At 48.6% G+C, this 17,785-nt stretch overlaps 1 long non-coding RNA gene across 2 annotated transcripts; it reads right to left on the reverse strand.

Annotated features, from left to right (window-relative positions):
* Window positions 1-730: 730 nt before the first annotated feature.
* On the reverse strand, window positions 731-6,502 carry LOC103347696 (uncharacterized). Of its 2 annotated transcripts, none has more exons than XR_516279.4 (3): window positions 6,342-6,502; window positions 6,090-6,188; window positions 731-1,112 (listed from the first exon to the last, which is right to left on the reverse strand). It is a non-coding gene; the product is annotated as an uncharacterized lncRNA (long non-coding RNA). The 2 variants fall into 2 exon arrangements; XR_011386931.1 differs by having other exon boundaries at window positions 6,271-6,345.
* Window positions 6,503-17,785: the final 11,283 nt, after the last annotated feature.

The raw sequence follows: 17,785 nt of genomic DNA on the forward strand, positions 1-17,785 counted from the left end.
AATGGATTTGATTTATTTTTGAGATTATTAACATGGAATAAAAGAGGATTTGTACACACACAGTTTTTCAAGGTCATTTCACATGCTAGTCAGGACATATCCTTGGAGCCAAGGATTTAAAATCAAAGGGAAAGGGAGTGTGTGTCCCTCAGGAAGAACCTTAGAGAATGGCACAAGTTGGAGCAGCACCAAGATGGGGAGGGGAAGGCTAAGGAGAGTCGAGTCCTCCTGCTGAGTCCCTTAACTTTGTGCAGGCCTGGATTCCTTACGGCTAAAACAGGGGTCACTGGATCAGATGACTTCTAAGGCAGCTTCTCCCTTCCACGACCTGTGATACAGTGGTGCCTGGAGACTTTGTTATTCCTTTGTTCCATGCCAGGTCCTTCTACTGCACTCTTGGTAAGGCTAAGAGCAGAGGGTGTGCTTGGGAGCATGTACCCTGTCTTCCCTTTTCTTTCTGTGAGGTTGGGACAATGCATCAGTGTTAACAATGCATTAGAGGGGCTGGTGCTGTGGCTTAGTGGGTAAGGCCACCACCTGCAGTGGTGGCATCCCATATGAGCACCAGTTCAAGTCCTGGCTGTTCCACTTCCAATCAAGTTCTCTGCTATGGTCTGGAAAGCAATGGAAGATGGCCCAAGTGCTCAGGCCCCTGCACCCACATGGGAGACCTGGACAAAACTCCTGGCTCCTGGCTTCAGATCAGCCCAGCTCAGCTGTTGTGGCCATTTTGGGGGTGAACCAGAGGATGGAGGACTTCTCTCTCTTTCTCTGCCTCTACCTCTCTGTAACTCTGCCTTTCAAATAAATAAATAAGTCTTTAAAAAAACACAAAAACAAAAAAAATGCATTAGAAAGCCAGATAGCTCTGGAGGCACTGAGGGATGATGTATTCATGTGTTATGCAATGATTGCAAAAAAATTAAGAAACTCTTCATCAATACCTGGGAATGTATTTTCAGAGGCAAACACAAAGTGATGTAAATATAATGGCCAGGCAGGAGCTAGACGTTAATGAAGAGAAAATGATGCAGATGTTCTGGTGTTTTTCTGCTGTAGGCACTTCAAGCTTCACCTTCATTTTCTGTGCACCAGGAGTTAGCCAGCACTTTCTGTAAAAAGCCAGAGAGCAAATAGTTTAGGCTTCCTGGGTCATAATGTCTCTGTTACAACTTGTCAACTATGTTGTTGTAGCAGGAAAGCAGCCACAGGTACCAATGTAGACCAACGTGGGTGTGTGGCTTTGCTCCAATCAAACTTTATTTATGCATCCTGAAATTGAAATGTCACACACTTTCCAAGTGCCACCAAATATCCTTCGGATTTTTTCAACCATTTAGAAGGTAAAAACGATTCTTAGCTCCTAGGCCTTCACAAAAACAGGCAGGGAGTCAGATCCACAGCGCATAGATTGCTGACCCCTGCTCTTTCCCTTGACCCTTCAAGGGAGGAACCAGCTTGCAGATGAGAACACTAAGTCTTAGTGAGGCTCAATAACTCATGCAGCTGAAGCAGTAGAGCTGGAAGACAGCATGAACTTGAACTTGAACTCCCAACACGCACACTTCAGGGACATCTGATTAGAGTGGTGGAATGTGGGGGGCACTTGGCTGCTTACGAGCTTATTAAAAGTTACAAAAATCGGCCGGCGCTGTGGCTCACTAGGCTAATCCTCTGCCCTGTGGCGCCGGCACACCGGGTTCTAGTCCCAGTTGGGGCACTGGATTCTGTCCCGGTTGCCCCTCTTCCAGGCAAGCTCTCTGCTGTGGCCCAGGAAGGCAGTGGAGGATGGCCCAAGTCCTTGGGCCCTGCACCTGCATGGGAGACCAGGAGAAGCACCTGGCTCCTGGCTTCGGATCGGCGCAGTGCGCTGGCCGTAGCGGCCATTTGGGGGAAGAACCAACAGAAAGGAAGACCTTTCTCTGTCTCTCTCTCACTGTCTGGCTCTGCCTGTCAAAAAAAAGTTATAAAAATCTTTTTTATCACTGTGTTCGCATGGCCATTCAGATTCCTTACAGTAGAGCAAGACTGGTCCCTCACAAGGCTGGGAGATACCTGGCTGGCTTAGGAGCTACCTGGGACAATGGCTCAAAGGGGACTGTGCAGTAGTTTCTCCCCTGTGAGGGAGAAAATGAAGAGTATCAGGCTCCTGTGAAAGGCCTGGCAATGCTTGTTTGGCCTGGAGGTCAGCTCAGCTGCTCATTGGGATGGGGCTAAGGCAGGAAGCAAGGGCCTGCCACTTCTCTGCCTCCCTTTGCTGTTTTGGAAGATCATGCATATTGGAATGTTCTCTGATGTTTCCCTTATTATAATTATTTTTTAATATTTCAAAAACAGACAGACTTTGTCTCCAGAGCTGAACTGTGACCTCCTGGGGTGGTCTCTGCCTTTGCTTCCTGTCCACTCCACACTTGGTGTTGTCTGGACCCGCGGAGACTCAGGGTGCCTTCCAACTCCATCACGGCTGCTTCAGGAGCTGGTGAGCTGCCCTCCCCTGGAGGCGTTGGTGGAGGCTGTGTGGAGCACCACTGAGGCTGGGCCGTGAGGAGGAAGGCGGTTGGGAGACTCCTGGAATGCACATTTGCTGAGCAGAGAACACCCGCTGCATCCAAAGCTAGGAGATGTCTTGTATACTATTTCCTTTGATTCCCGCAACTGGCTGCTTCTTGTTCTTCTTCTTCTTTTTTTTTTTTCAAACAATAATTTATTTTATTTGAAAGAGTGACAGAGAGAGAAAGAGAGAGAGAGAGAGAGAGAGAGAGAGAGAGAGAGAGAAAGAGATTCTCTATCTGCTAATGTTGTCCTTGCCAAATGCCCTCAACAGCTTCAGGCTGAAAACAGGATCCAGAAACTCCATCCAGGTCCCCCTGTGGGAAGCAGGGCCCTAATAGGAGCCCAAGAGAGCCGTCATCTCTGCCTCTCAGGTGCACTGGCAGGAAGCCGGATGAGCAGCACAGAGGAACCAGGACTTGAACTGATATGGGATGTGGTGTGGCCCACTGGGCTACCACTGCTGCCCCCGCAAGTGGCTTCTGAGAGCGGCGTTGTGATGAAGAAACGGAGACTGTTTTGGGAAGGCACACAATCAGAGGATGCCATAGCCCGTCTGCTTTGCTCTCCACCTCCCAGCGCAGGCCCCTCTGTTAGGCCGTGTGGAGGGAGGGCAGCAGAATTCTCGCTCTGACCCTTGCTAGCTGTGCGGCTTGAGCAAGTTACCTGGCCTCTCCGAGTTTCACATTCCTCATTCGTGTAAGACTTGTTTTCCAAGGGTGTCATGACGTGAAAAGAATCCTATGGAGGTGCCTAAGGCAGCGCCGGGCGTGCAGCAGGTTCTTTGTGTGGTTACTCTCTTCTTCCCACTTCAAGACGATGTGGTTTTGCTAAGTTGACTGAATAATCAATCTTATTCCATTTGGGGTCTTCAGGGCCCAGCAGAAAGCCAGGCATGGCGCAGACACTTAATAAATATTTGTTCAACGAATGGATACACAGTGCTTCTATCTGCTGATGCCAACCATCTGGATGTTCAGGCACTTCAAAATGATGGATACTTGACTTTTCATCTGAATGTTGGATGTCATCTTAAAATACAAGCAGCAGAAAGTGATCTAAGACACACGGAGTCTTACAGATGCAGATTCGGGGAGGGGGTTGTGTAAAGCAGCGGACGTCTGCATTGGCCTGTATTTAAAGAAAGGTCATTTGTTATTTTCAAAGAAATCCTGCTATGTCACCAGGTTTGTTTATTTACCACCCATCCGCCCATTCATGCAGCCATTCAACAGTGGCCCAGAGGGGCTCTTGGGGCCTCCTTGAATGAATGGGGAAGAAAGATGATATGTAGTACGTCGGTTACTCAGACACCTAGAAGCTTCTACACTGTTTGTAGGGCTTGGAAGCAGTTTGTCTGCAAGTGTTTTAGAAAGTGCCACAGAGTCCTGAAGGATCCTCGTGCAAATTTACAGTTTGCTTCTCTCTGCTGAAGGGCTGGGACCGCTGAGTGCCTCTGTCCACTGCCTCTGATTGTGTGCAGAGGAAGAATTAACCCAGGGTCTGGATTCTGAGCAGGGGGCCTTCATTCTTTATATTGGAAATGACCTACAGGAATAAACAGCTGTGTGAGACTGGGCCACTATCATTGGAATCAAAAGATGGTGGAGGGACTGTCTTTTTTGAATGAGTCAGGCGCACTGTCATAACTTCAGGTCTACATGAAGGTACACAGATGGCATTTATCTCAACACTAAAATGACTCCAGGTTTCTATGCTTTGGAGACTCCCATTTGCATAATCTTTACTACCCGGTGTTTTATAGCTAACTGCCTCTTTTTCTTATTTCTTGACCTGTTTCAGAGACCTTCTGGAGAATTCTGGCATCAGAGAAGGGACACTCAATGGGAAATGAGTGGATCTTACTCTGTGAGGCTACTCTGAATCCTGAGTATAAAATGTGGGGGCTTTGGTGAGACGTGTCATTTGCAAGGAGCCTCCTCATAGCCCCCTGTGTGTCCTTGATTTTCTGTATCAAAGCTGACCATCTTCATGCGTGGGGAAAAGTGGCTGGGCAGCGGGGTGTCCCAGGGCAGACAATGGGGACATCACAGCCACAGATGGGCTTATGTGCGCCACCTCCCGCACCCTCGCCTGGCCTGCACCTGGGGCCTGGGAGAGCCTGGGTGGCTTCAGTGCTTCTGGTTCATGCTTCATTCCCCTTGGATCCGTGTCTCCACTTTTATCCATCTTGGCCTCCCCGCCGCTGGAGCCAGGGCAGGCCTGTCCCACGCTGGAGCCAGTTCTGACCAAGGCAGGAAATGGATGTGCGGCCTCAGACTGCCACTGGGGGAAGCGCGGGCTGGGATCGGGTCTCATGTTTTCAATCAGTCGAAATCGTGCCTCGCTGAGACCTCAGAGGCGACGGTGGTAGCGCCGCTAGAAGCTGACGCTGAGTGGCAGCCCTCAGATGTGGGATGCGGAGGCGCAGGCGCAGTGGGCAGGCTCTGGGGTGTCCTCTGCTCAAGTGCACAGGCCGATGGCTCCCGATTCATTCCCATCCCCCAGAGGGGTCTGCTGTGATTCCTGAATCCACGTCTGACCTTGGTCTTGTCTGGTGGTCCAGACCCCGGCCCCTCTTCCTTGAGGAGGCTCCGTTTGAGGCTGGGGTCCTGCCACGTGTGCCTGGCAGGGTGATGGACAGCTCAGGGGCTGCTTCTGTGTGCCTGGACTCTGCCGCTGGCTCCTCCTGGGGCTGGAGCACCCGTTGCCACCTGCAAGAACCACGCCTGAGCTTGCTCGATGCCGTCTGAGGCTGAAACCACCGGTTCGCAGTTCTCACAGAGTGGATCCCTGCACCTGCCTCTTTTAGGCCCCTGGAAAAGCGCTTCTCTGAAAGGCCCCCGCAGGGTCCTGAGACGGGACGAGGACGTGGGAGGCATGAGTCTGGGCAGACACACGGCTGACCTGACCTGTAGCTAACAGGCGCTAAGCCGCCGTCTCGGAGAACGTAACTCAAGCAGGGATAGAGGATGCCGGGTGTCTCGCGCAGGCGAGCGGCATTGATCCCAGACAACAGGTGTGGGCTTCGTGCAGGGCGACAGGGCTTGCTGGACCTGGGCCGGGCCTGCACCCGCATTCGGAGCTCCTCAGGCCTAGCCGGAGCTGCTGCCAGCTTTGGGGTGTCCCTCTACCTCCGGGGTCCCCTGTGGGTGACAGCCCACACTCCAGCTGACCCTTCCTGTCTAAGGGGAGCCAGGGCGTGCTGGGGTCTTCGGCGCCTGAGAGGCGCCTTCCTAGCAGCAGCCAATCCGAGTGTGTGCGTGGGGGGAGGGGGCTCTCTCTTCGCCACCCAGCGCCTCCACCTTCCCTGCCTGGCCAGGGATATATTCTCAGGAAGAGGCTTACAGGGGGGAACGAACCCTCTGAGACAGTTCCCAGAGGGAGATTCCAAAGCCTTAAGGATAGTCTGGAAGGTGGGGTGGGGGAAGGAGTGGAGCAGACTGGAGCTGCTAAAAACCTGGGTCCCCCCTCCCCGGAGTCTCGACCAGCTCCAGGGCCGTTGACGGGGCAGCAGCGCCCCCTGGTGGTCGCTGTACCTGGCATTTCCTCCGCGGGAGGCCTGCCTGCCCATAGTTCTTCTCTTCCGCCGCTTTCCTCCATCAGCTTTTGTCTGCTGGAGCCTCTCTGAGGAAAATCTGTGGGGAAGAGATGATGAGGGGTCAATTAGCGGTAAGGTGGTCATGGCAGATTAAGCGTGAGCCTGGAGCAGAACATTACATGTAGGGCTGGTCCCTCAGATCTCCTCAGTCCCACTCCAAGGCTAACCGCCTCCGTGTGCTGACGCCTACCCGGTGCCTCTGTGCGTGTGCGCCTTGCTCCGCTCCCACGTGGACGCCGGCGTCCGGCACCGTTGGATCTCCCGCCTGTACTGCCCCAGGTGCTCCGTAACTCGTGCTGGCCACAGTGGCTCCGGTGAGAAGTGGAGCTCTGTGTCTCGGGCCCTCCTCAGTTCCGCCCTCTCCTTGGCCTCTGGAATGTCCTGGCTTCTCAAGCCTTTCTGTCCAGGTGCAGCACAGGGTGAGAGGTGTGGGTGGGGGGCAGTGCCCACCCTCAGCGGGTCAGGGTGAGAGTTTTTCTGGGAGAGAAAAAAAAAACTTCTTTCCATTTTTTTAAACTTTTATTTAATGAATATAAATTTCCAAAGTACCGCTTATGGATTACAATGGCTCCCCCCCCCCCCCCCCCCGCATAACTTCCCTCCCACCCGCAACCCTCCCCTCTCCCACTCCCTCTCCCCTTCCATTCACATCAAGATTCATTTTCGATTCTCTTTATACACAGAAGATCAGTTTAGCATACGTTAAGTAAAGATTTCAACAGTTTGCTCCCACACAGAAACATAAAGTGAAAAATACTGTTTGTTCCATTTCTTAAAAAAATTTATTTATTTGAGAAGCAGAGTTACAGAGAGAGAGAGAGGGAGAGACAGAGAGAAAGGTCTTTCATCCGCTGGTTCACTCCCCAAATGGCTGCAAATGGGCTGATCCTGAGCCAGGAGCTTCCTCCAGGTCTCCCACACGGGTGCCGCGGCCCAAGCACTTGGACCATCTTCCGCTGCTTTCCCAGGCCATAGCAGGGAGCTGAATCAGAAGAGGAGCAGCCAGGACACAAACTGGGGCCCATATGGGATGCGGGCGCGGCAGGCAGAGGCCTAGCCTACTACGCCACAGTGCGGCCTGGGCAGAGGGCTCTGGGCCTGGGTTTCGCTTCCTGCCCAGGGCCCTCTTTCTTCTGCGAAGGTCCTTCCTCGCCTGCAGGTTCTGCGGTTCCGGTTCTCTGGCTTGTGTGTGGTGGAGTGGGTGAGCACAGTGGGTCCTGCTCCTTAGCACGGGCTACCTCCCACCTCCCACCTCCCACCTCCCACCTCCCACCTCCCACCGCCGCACACAGATTCGAGGCTTTCGTCTTCACCGGAGCAGTATTTTTCTGGTGTTTATTTTTAAAAGTTCTGCATCTGTGGTGACCGTCTCCCATTTGGAAAATTAACTGCTTACAGATGTTGCATGTGGCACAGCGCTCTCCCGGGCAATGAAACCACTGGGGTTTGGATATGATTTCAAAAGGAAGAGGAGGGGGAAGAGGAGGCCTGTCTCTGAGGTAGGTGGTGAGACTTCTTGACCTTCTGTAAAATGCCCGAATGCCGTTCACTTTTTGCAAAAGGGAGGGCGGAGAATCTTTGCAGGACTCGAATGTTCAAAAGCTCTCACTGGAATGGTCATTTGCCGGGTGTTCGCAGAGGGAGGGTGCTGGCCAGGCTAGTGTGAGCTCAATTCTACCTTGGGTACTTGGCACAGAACTTGGCCCCGCCCCCATCCCCCCAAACGGCCGCCCCAGTGGGTGCTGGGGGGTCTCTCTTTAGATAAAGTGCATCCCAGCCGCTCTGTCTGATGGCCTCCTTCCCCTCTGCCATCCCCCAGCCCCAAGGTTCCCTCTTGGTTTCTGCTCTCCCTGGAACAGGCCCACATCCCCCTAAAGGGCTCCTGCTCCAGGCAGCACCCCAGTTCCTCTGCCCCACAACAGAAAACACTTCCAGGACTAACAAGGCATTCTGTGAGATTGCAAGGAACCCGCAGACAAAGCTAGGTTCTGTTTTCTGACTCTGTGGACCCCAACCCCCACCTCCCCCCAGTTCCCCAATCCAGGCTGAGCTGAGGAGGAGTCACAGTCCGCTCTTTGTGTGTGGGGTGTGTGTGTGTGTGTGCACATGTAGATGTAGGGTGTGGGCTGCGGTGTGTGCCGTGTACGCTTGGGCTGCTCTTTGTGGCTGTGAGGAGCCGACAAGGGAGCAGCTCCTCTCCCCAGCGTGCACTGAATGGTTCTCTGGTCTTAGTTTCCTCCTGTAAGCAGGCGGATCCCTGCTGCCTCTGGCCCGGGTGGTGACCGGGGAGAAACGAGGGTCTCTGGGAGAGGGCCTTCGGGCTGGCTGTCAACTCTAGTGGCTGTGATGGCTTCCACAGTCTGCTGGAACGAGAACTTCATGCTTCCATTACATCAGTAGTTACAGGCCTTGTGTTAGTACTGTTTCATATGTTTGGTAAGATTTTCTTTATGAGGCCAGCGCTGCGGCTCACTAGGCTCACTAGGCTAATCCTCCGCCTGTGGCACCGGCACCCCCGGGTTCTAGTCCCGGTCGGGGCTCTGGATTCTGTCCCGGTTGCTCCTCTTCCAGGCCAGCTCTCTGCTGTGGCCCGGGAGTGCAGTGGAGGATGGCCCAAGTTGTTGGGCCCTGCACCTGCATGGGAGACCAGGAGGAGGCACCCGGCTACTGGCTTCGGATCAGCGTGGTGTGCCGGCCGCAGTGGCCATTGGGAGGTGAACCAACGGAAAAGGAAGACCTTTCTTTCTGTCTCGCTCTCACTGTCCACTCTGTCCACTCTGCCTGTCAAAAAAAAAAAAAAGATTTTCTTTATGAAAGACACTTGAAAAAGGGTGAGGGAGTATCCCTAATATTCACTTTAGGCAGGTGGATGTGGGTTTGAAATGTGGAGATTCAGGGGTTGGGCATTTGTGCAGTGGTTGACACAGCCTGGGATGCCTGCATCCCACATCAGAATACGTGAGTTCAAGTCCCAGCTCTGCCAATCCATCTTCCTGCTAATGTGCGGGTTGAGAGGCAGTAGTGGTGGCTCAAGGACTTGGGTTCCTGCCATCCACGTGGGACACTTGGATGGAGTCCCTGGCTCCTGGCTGATGTAGGCCTTTGGGGAGTGAACCAACAGATGGAAGGTCTCTCTTTTTCTGTTTTTGTCTTTCTTCTTTTCAAATAGACTGAAAATAAATAAATAAAATTGAAAAATAAATTTGAATGTTGAGATTTAGAAGACAAAACTCAAGCAAGATATGATTTTTTTTTAAAGTAGGAAAATCAACAGGTTGATTTTTTTGTCACTGTTCAAAATCCTGTGGAACAACTAGGGGTGGAATGAATGGAGTAAAGTTAGAGGAGGGATAGTGTTTCCTGTAGGAGCGTAGTAACTTTTTAGAACTGGAAGCTTATCAGCAGTTCAGCAGGAAACATGAATGAGTTGTACACTAAGCTTTTCTTGCATACACAATAAGGAGGAACATATAATTGATTCTTTTTCAAAGAAACAGCATGAACATTTACCAACCGTATTTATTGCTGGGAGGAGCTGTGTCTAGAAGAAGACCAAAGGCCAAAGGCCACTGATGGGTGATAAGGGCTTGTGAATTGGAGCCTCCACTCAGTAAGGAGGCAAACATGGGGAAAACACCCTCAGATAACGGTGTTGGCTGCCATATTAGCATATCACAGACCTTGTCTTTTTCAGAAAGTTTTATTTATTTTTTTATTCGAAAAGCAGAGTTACACACACACACACACACACACACAGATACTGAGAGAGATACCTTCCATCTATTAGTTAAACCACACACACACACACACACACACACACACACATTCTGAGATACCTTCCATCTATTAAACACTCTCTCTCTCCCTCTCTCTTCTCTCTCTCTCTCTCTCTCTCGATACCTTCCATCTATTAGTTAAACCGCTGCAGCCGGGCCAGGTTGAAGCCAGGAGCCAGGGACTCCATTTCGGTCTCTCACGTGGATGGGAGGCACTCAAGTACCTGAGCCATCAGCTGCTGCCTCCCAGGCATAGTAACAGGGAGCTGGATCAGAAGTGGAGGCAGAGGTGGGGCTGGATCCCAGGCACTCTGATCCCGGACACCGGAGACCCAAGCAGTGGCTTACGTGCTGTGTCACAACACCTGGCACCCCCTCCTCCACAGGAGCTTTATCTGGTGTCTGTCATGGGGAAATATCAAACGAAAGATCCTCCTTGAGGTTCAGTCTCTGGAACAAAGACAGGGAGACTTGCTTTCCAGGTGAGCGCGGGGAGGAGCTTTTCCTGCAATGCCAGCTCCACACACGGCCTTTGAAGGACTCCTTTGGTTGAGAACATCATAGCCTTGATGTGGGAAAGTGGTCAAACCAAGTCCAGCTTTTAATGTGCTCTGTGCCTCCCAAAGAGGATGGGCCTGAAACAAGACCCACAGTTTATGCAAGCTGGCAGTCTCTCTTTCTTTTGGTCACCATCTGTTTTCTGGTTTATTTGTCCTTGGTCCCTGTGACGCCAAACAACTGGTTTGACTGGTTTTTGTTTCACTAAATGGATGAGACTGACCTCCTTGGTGTCCTGTGGAGACAGCTCCCAGCACTGGGGCCTAGCCTGCTGGGGGAACAAGGCTGCCTTTTCTCCGAGGCCGGTTTCAGCGTGACTGTATGTTCGAGGTATTTGGATATTGCAGACCTGTGAGTCTCCAGAGTAGGTCTGGAAAAAACAACAAGCAACCACGCCACGCTTAGAGTCGGGGCACTGGAAAGCGGGTTTTGTAACAGCTCCCAGAAGGCACATGTGCTGTGGGCGGGCAGAAGGTTCTGATGTGATCCCAGCCAACCCCAGGGTCATGAGCAGTGGCTGGAGGCACGGGCAGGGGGAGGGGCTGGCAGTCTGGGCATGCCCCGGAATGCCCATCTACAGGGTGGACTGTGTCACAAACGTTTCAGCTGACTGAGGCTTCTACTCACGCAGTGTGACATTTGATTTGTGCATTTATAGGACGTCCTGCCATCCCCAAGTCTAGCTGCTGACAGTTGCTGGGTGCTGGCTTTTGCAGATGCTGTAAGTCTGACACAGGCTGGCCCAATGCAGTTGCTGGTTACTGATGATTTACTTTATTATGCAAATTTAAATCTTTTTAAATGTGCTCCCCCCAATAAATCATTTGGTTAGGAAAATTAGCTCTATTATACATTATGCCCTAAGCCTAAATGAAGTTTGTGTAACACTTCTAGTAATAAGACTGCTCCTAGATGTCTAAGCAAGTGCTGAACAAATCATGAAATGGGCTGCCGTGGCGTGCTTGCTAAGTGGCAGGCTCTTTACGTATGTCATTGCTCGTAGGACCTGCAGTGGTGCTGTGAGGTATTATTAGTCCCATTCTACAGATGAGAAAGTTAAGGTTTAGATGGGATTAGTAACCTGACTTCAGGTAATGACTTGTAAGTGTCAGAGCTGGAGTGTCATGTGGCCTGCAGAGTTTCAGTTTAATCAATCTGCTACACAGCTTTTGAAGAGTTAAAGCTTAAGCTTACAGGTTTAAAAACCTTCCTGGTGCAGCTGTGAAAATAAGACAGAGTAAAGTAGCACCTTGACAGTAGGGACTCCATTTTGGAGCACTTGAGACTGCATTCTGGGAAAGCAACCCCCCCACCATGAGACTCTGGTCTGAAACTATGATCTCAAATAGTCGGACAATAGCAGTACACTACATCACCCTTGGCAACGCACAAAAACCCCCTAGCATGATTGCTCAAGCTTAAAAGTAAAAAGGTTACACCTGGGTTACCTGGGCTAATAATAAAGATGTGATTTGTCTATGTCTTAAGATCATAATTGCTGATTGTAAGACTTTAGCAACCGCTTAACAACCGTGTATTCTCTTCCCCTTCCCGGTTTTGCGGTTTTTGCCTTTATAAACCCTAACCTTTGGTTATTCGGGGCTGCTCTGCTCATGATGATCAGACAGCCCCAGCATGCTGGATAATCAATAAAGCTTCCCCTTGCTGTTTGCATAAGAGATGTCTCTTGGTGACGTTTTTCGGGCGGTCGACTCTCACACTTTCAAATATTAAAAACCAGCAAATGCAAGGCTTTGAAGTTTTTTTTAAAGATTTATTTATTTATTTGAAAGGCAGAGTTACAGAGAGGCAGAAGGAGAGAGAGAGAGACAGAGAGAGAGAGAGAGAGAGGGAGGTTTTCTATATGCTGGTTCACTCTCAGATGGCTGCAACGGCCAGAGTTGTGCCAATCCGAAGGCAGGAGTCAGGAGCTTCTTCTGCGTCTCCCACATGGATGCAGGGGCCCAAGCACTTGGGCCATCTTCCACCGCTTTCCCAGGCCATAGCAGAGAGCTGAATCAGAAGTAGAGCAGCTGGGACTCGAACTGGCGCCCATATGGGATGCCGGCACTTCAGGTGGCAGCTTTACCCGCTATGCCACAGGGCCACCCCTGAAGTGTTCTAAAATCATTAGCCTGTCTGGGTGTCAGCCTGAGTGTGCTTTGTCTGGTTCCATTGAGCAGAGGTGACAGAGCAGAAGCTCAGTGCAGTGACACCCCCTGGAACGACAGTGAAGAGTGAACAGTCTTCAGGCAAAGTTGGCAGGGCAGAGAGATCAGACTGAGGACAGGTAGGACTTGGATGATGTCAAGAAGGATGCTGTATTAGGGCATGGAGGCATAGATCCAGCAAGGAGCTCTCTGGGGCAAAATAAAGAGGTGCCTCTGTTGGCCAGGCGGTGGGGCCGGGACCAGAGCAGGATTTGCTGCAGGAGTGCTGACCTGCACAGGAGAGCTCTCCAGGGGCCCGTGTGTGTCACTCAGGTATGGCACATAGCAGTGGCACTGTGTGACTCACAGCTCCAAGTGCTCTCTGCCACCTGTTCCACCCCAGGAAAGCCCGCTCCATTTGTCCTGAGAGGCACATCCTTGCAAGGAAAAGTGGCTGTGATCCCCGCTGGGCGAAGGTTGTGGGTTGTGCTGCTGTGGCTGTGGAGGAGGACCCCGACTCAGAGTGCAGGGAGGAGTTTGGTGGCAGAAGCACCTTGGTAGGGGACAAAACCTGGATGAGCTTGTGAAAACCTCTAGGTCACTGTACAGGTTATAGATTCTTTTTTTTTTTTTTTTTGACAGGTAGAGTGGACAGTGAGAGAGAGAGAGACAGAGAGAAAGGTCTTCCTTTTGCCGTTGGTTCACCCTCCAATGGCCGCTGCAGCCGGCGCACTGCGGCTGGCGCACCGCGCTGATCTGATGGCAGTAGCCAGGTGCTTCTCCTGGTCTCCCATGGGGTGCAGGGCCCAAGCACTTGGGCCATCCTCCACTGCACTCCCTGGCCACAGCAGAGAGCTGGCCTGGAAGAGGGGCAACCGGGACAGAATCCGGCACCCTGACCGGGACTAGAACCCGGTGTGCCGGCGCTGCAAGGCAGAGGATTAGCCTAGTGAGCCGCAGTGCCGGCCAGAGGCTATGGATTCTTACCAAACATTTTCTTTTCTTAAACCAGTACTTTCCTTTATCCCATGCTGCTGCTGCTGTTGCTTCTTCTTTTTTTAAATATTTATTTACTCATTTGAAAGTCAGAGAGAGAGAGAGAGAGAGAGATCTTTCATTTGCTGGTTCTCTCCTCAGATGGCTGCAATGTTTGGAGCTGGGTCTATGTGAAGCCAGGAGCCAGGAGTCTCCTCCGGGTCTCCCACATGGTGCAGAGGCCCAAGGACTTGGGCCATCATCCACTGCTTTTCCAGGTGTATTAGCAGGGAGCTGGATTGGAAGTAGAGCAGCTGGGACTTGAACCAGCTGGGTTGCCAACACAGTAGGCAGTGGCTTTACCCTTTATGCCTCAGCACCGACCCCTTAGCCAAGTATCTTCTAGAAAAGCTAAATCTCCATTCCCTTGCTTCTCTCCAACTTCCAGTTCCTTGTGCTGAAGAAATACAGGAATCAGCACACTATTCCTGACAGCTGAGTCCAGTGGCTGAGGATCCTGGGCAACGTTAAACAACTAACATCACTCTTTAGTTTCAGTTATGGAAATCTGTGTGTGGCAGGTGTGAGGAATAGCACCCCATTCTTGGCAAATAGATAGAGCTTGGATTCTAGAATTCTACTGCTTTAGTACAACTTAAAAATGAAGGACAGCTCATTTTTATAAAAATGTTAAATGCAATCATTAAATTTTCAGATACTTAAAATTTTATATTCTTTATATAACTTGTGTTTGGCTTTTAATGTTAATGGATAATTTTGTTCTATTTTTTAAAGATTTATTATTTATTTATTTATTTATTTTGAGGAGGAGAGAGAGAGAGGGAGAGGGAGAGGGAGAGACAGAGATCTCTGTCTGCTGGTTCACTCCCCAGGTGGCTGCAAGGTCCAGGGCTGAGCCAGGAGCTCCATCTGGGTCTCCCAAGTGGATGGCAGGGGTCTAAACACTTGGGCCATCTTCTGCTGCTTTTCCTAAGCCAGTAGCATGGAGCTGGGTCAGAAATGGAGCAGCCAGGACATGAACCAGTGACCAAATGGGATTCCAGGGTTGTAGGCTTTACCTGTTATGCCACAGTGCCAGCCCCAATGGCTAATTTTAAATATTAAAAATAACATTAAAATAAGATGTATTCTTAAAATACATAAGAAATTAATTTCTTGTTTTTCTACATTTTTGGTGAGGTATATTTAAATGATATAAATATTGAAGCGAATCACATTTTCATTCTTTTTATCATTGAGAATGCGTAGAAGTCAAGATTGTGATTGAAATATGAGAGAGGAAAGGGAAGCTGAGAAGTTGAAAAGAACCATAAGGTCAGTGGGGAGACCTCCGAGATCGCTCAGTGCTGCAGAAGTACACGTGGGACCATCCCGCCTGAAGATTTTACACAGGGCCCTGCACATTACTTACTTGATGAAGATTTACTTAATGACCAGAACGATGAGAATGTAAAAGGGAATTACTCCTATCAAATCCACAGTTCAGAAGCCACAGATGCAACCCATGCCTGTCTGCGAGACTTGGAAAAACGACATTCACGAAATCCTGCCCAGGGAGGAGAAAGATGAAACCGCGGCCTCGGGCTGTGCCCGGTGAGCGTGGTGGGAGCAGATTCTGCGGAAGGGCCCTTCTCGGTCTGCAGGAGAGCCGTTCCTCCACACAGCCGCCTCCGGGTTTGAAGGACACAGCTGTTGGGAGAGCATGGAAGAAGAGGGACTATTCCATGTAACACCAAAATCCTTCCAACTGGATGAAGAAATGGCAGAAGCCAGTTTTCATACTATGTTCAAAGACATCAAATTTTGTAAATTATCACAAATCTTGAAGATCCGCTTTGGTCAAAGAAGGTATTTACACCCAGAAAGCCAGTAAAACACACAACAAAATTCACACAAGCAATGGTTTCAGAAAAAAAAAAAAGATGAATAAGCAGCAAATAATTGTATGGAACGAAGATGGGTACACACCAACAAAGAACTCGGACACAATGTTTTTAAAAGAAAAATATAATTTTGCCAAACAAAATTATACTTTTCATGGCCAAAGAACATACTCTTTACTGAAAACAGTGGACTATCTTCTGAGTTTTGTATAAGTGATTTAGAAATTTGGTGCTAGAATGATCACACATGAAAGAGAGCTTAAGAAAAAAACAATTTCTTTGAATGTGGAGAATTAGAAAATTAATGATAATGAAATAATGAAAATATAATATGCTAAAGGCAAGTATTTGTTCAACGAGATAGCAGAATCAACATTGTGCTGAATGACTCATTTTACAACACGTATCATTAAGCTATCAGAAGAAGAAAAAAGGAAGTTGAATTAATTTAATAAGTATTTTATTGGGTTTATACCTGCTGTGAAGAGTACAGCTTTTGTCTTAACTGAAGACACAGCTTTAAACATTAGCCATTGATTTCAAAGACTGTGGAGGGTGAACCTTTGAGAATGCGGCTGACACCGTTGTTAGAGTGAAAGGGACACAATCCAGAGTTTTGGCTAAAAATACAGCAGCATTCTTTGAACTGTAGTTTGAATTTTAACCACGACGTGCGCGGCTTCCAGCTTCAGCTGAGCTGATAGCAGTGGCATTCCTCGGAACAAACAGCTCAGAGGCTTACAGACTTGTTTTCTGTGTCTCTCTGAAAGTGCAGCATCCTGATGGAGCACGTACCAACGATGACCTGACCAACACTCTCGCATAAACGGGGTGGGGATGCCAGTGGAACACCATTAAAGCGGTTAGATTTAACTTAGACAAGAGCTGGAATGTATCAGTCGAGTTAAGCCAAGCAGTAGAGAACCCTCAAATAAAGGTAAATCTTGGTCTTTGGCAGAAAGTGAAATTACTTTTGAAATTACTGTTATGATCTATTGCTGTAAATAATTTAGCAAATGTTTGCAAAACTCAAAACCAAAACTGTGAATTGTTTTATTTATTTTAAAAGGATTCTAAAAATATATCTAACCATTCAGAGAAAACTGTTATTCTAAATAGAAAAAACTGTGTGATAAATATGTAACAAAAGTAAAATTCCAGTAACATATAGGGAAATTTGATCCATGAAACAAAATCATTTCCATGACTATGAAGAAAGTTGACATATATACACATAGAAACAAGTACATACGTATGTACACATACATGTGTATATATATGTATATGTGTGTGCAAACTGATTTCTACATTCTAGATTAAGGTATTGTCTTGATAAGAGAAATCTGAATGAATAAATTAACATATTGCTACTTCCATTTAAAAAATGTTATAATACAATCTGGAAAAATTTTCAAGCAGAATTTACGAAATAGTGTTAAATCTAGATATTGTTTTAATAGAAGCTACAAATCTAAGTGGTAGGGGGCATGTAGTACAGCTCATCAGGTTAAGCTCTTGCTTGGAATGTCTGTATGCCAATACTGGAGAGCTGGTTTGTGTACCAGCTTCTCTACTTCTGATTCAGCGTCTTGTTAATTCCCCCAGGGAAGGCAATGGAAAATTGTCCAAGTACTTGGTTCTCTGCACTACGTGGGAGATCTGAATGAAATATTGGGCTCCTGACTATGACTTGGTCTAACCCCAGCTCTGTGGGCACTTGGGAAGTGAACCAGGGGATAGAAGATTGTTTTTTAAATTAAAAAAAAAATTTATTTAAGTTGTACAAGTTTCATGTATTTCATATATACGGATTTAGGAACATAGTGATACTTCCCTCCTGCCCATTCTCCAACCTTCTTCTTCCTCCCTCTCACATTCCCACTCTTAATATTTACAAAGATCTATTATCTGTTTTAATGATCATAACTGTACAATCATTAAGTAAACTTCCTACACTAAGTAAAAGAGTTCAACAAACAGTATGAAGAAAAAAAAAAAAACACTGTTCATCAATGGAAGAGACAAGGGCTGTTAACAATCATTGAATCTCAAAATGTCCATTTCACTCCAGTTACATTACATTACATTTACTCTGTTACCCTGTTAGAAGATCTTGATTTCTATTTCTCTCTCCCTCTTTCTCCCTCTCTCTTTCTCTCTCCATCACATTGTCTTTCAATAAATAAATAAATCTTAATAAAACTAAGTGATAGCAATTTCTATGGTGAAATAAAAACATTTTGCTATTTTTCCATTGATAACGCAAATTTA

This window comes from Oryctolagus cuniculus, chromosome 2 (assembly GCF_964237555.1).
Source record: "Oryctolagus cuniculus chromosome 2, mOryCun1.1, whole genome shotgun sequence".
Taxonomy (NCBI): domain Eukaryota; kingdom Metazoa; phylum Chordata; class Mammalia; order Lagomorpha; family Leporidae; genus Oryctolagus; species Oryctolagus cuniculus.